Raw genomic sequence first — 1,989 nt, forward strand, 5'->3', positions numbered from 1 at the left:
TTCTGCTTGGCCTATTTTCTTCTTTCAGAAGTCTACATTTGTGTTGTTTTGAACTTTTTAAACGTTGCTTGTACTTTCAAACTATTGCACATATTCTAAACCCTAAACAACAAATCTCTTCTTTCTCAAGAGTTTGTTACCTAAAAATGGATCCACATCCCATGATGCATAATACCCTGGAATAAGTAATCTTCATTTAGCTAATTAGGTGCCTTTGTTGTGTTTTTTTCCGAACATTCTTATTTTTTCAATTGACTAATGGTCACAATAGCATTAAACTGGATACAAATAAGGGAAATTGTTGTGTTACATTTCGGTTTTGTAACTTTTGAAGTGCAGTTTCACCAGATTTAAATTACACATATAAAAAAAATGATTCACACAAGGAGATATTTACTCTCATACCCGTTTATGATGTACTTTTCCCAAACTGATATTTCTACACTAGGAATTACAGTACAAGGGACTTTTTAAGACATGGGCTGAGTGGGCAATTGCTCAGGGCGTTACCCTCCAAAGCCCCCTACCACCACCCAGTGTACTGATTATTACGCACCTGCTTATTTGATAAAAAACAGTTATTGTATATTTGTGCTTCATTTATAGTTTTTTGGAAGCATTGTGGCCTGTAATCGAGTGTAAGCCTTATAGATATGCACTATTACACTTTTCCTGAAAACAATTGTTAGTGAATGGGAAAATAAATCGGAACCGGCAACACTGGTTAGGTCCTCCGCCGAGTTGGCGCGAGATTTTGAACCACGCGTTGAATTGACGGGCTCATTTGTTGCCGCTGACCGATGCGGCCAGTAATGAAATACTTTTAGATTGATTTCAGCACTGATGGATGCTCCTCGACGATGGTGCTCCAGAACTGGTAACACTTAGGTCAATGCACTTCATAACCAGAAATGAGTGTAGTATTACATTTATGATTTTCGGTCCTGAAGAATTGAAGCTTGATTCCATTTCTTGGGTCAATAAGGCAAGAAACATGTTGACCACATAAGTGCAACTACCCACAACCTCACTGTAGTTAGTTGCCATCACCATTTTAACCAGGGTAGGAGGCAGGATTATTAAAGTAGTGGCCCTGAACACCGTCCCCTGTTTTTGTTCACTATCCTTACATACACTACACTTTCGCACCTTAGGGCCCCACACACGCACTCACCAAATGGCAAGGATAAAAGATCTCCACCAAAGAACCCCCACTGAGGGTGCCCGTCGGGTAGTGCACCGCCGACTCGATGAGGAGCACGCCCGACGATGAAGCATGACACTTAGCGGGCGGGTGTGTGAGGGCATTCTATCCGAAAGGAGGAATTCCACATCCTCCTTTGTGGTTACTAAACACGATTGGTGTTCCCCCATTAGTCACTATACTTACATCCCTCTAGGAACTGCATACCAATTCATGTTTTCAAAATAAAAATATAATCAGAAAAAAAGCCAGCCTCCCGCGGTACACTTCACTGATTTATATTCACTTTCTTAACTGTTCGAGATTTTTGTGCTCTGCAGTTTTTTCAATTATATGAGGTTTAAAATAATTATTCTATGCCCGCTGGTACCAATGCTGGCCTTCGAAAACCACACCTATTTAGTATCCACTACATTTAATAACGTGTATGGTTAATAGAAATATAATTGAACAAATACATTCCCTTTTTGTGAGTCGAATACTACCAATAATAATATTAATATGATATATTATTCAACATGCTTATTGATTTGAAATAAAAATTTAGCTAAGTAGTACAAAGTAACTTTATTTAGACCTAGGTCTTAAATATTTATATAAAATATAATAACATTATTACAAACATTTAAAAGACTCTGTTAAAAGCAATTACAAATCTACCCACAGCACATGTAACATCTAAAACTTTCATGTCAAATAAAAACTTTATAGCTTGTCTTTCCACCTTAATCCCTTATTTGATTGATACAGGTTTTAATAACTAACCTTTTAAGGCCTGAAATGCA

The sequence above is a fragment of the Lissotriton helveticus genome, chromosome 5_1, assembly GCF_964261635.1.
Source record: "Lissotriton helveticus chromosome 5_1, aLisHel1.1, whole genome shotgun sequence".
Lineage (NCBI taxonomy): Eukaryota > Metazoa > Chordata > Amphibia > Caudata > Salamandridae > Lissotriton > Lissotriton helveticus.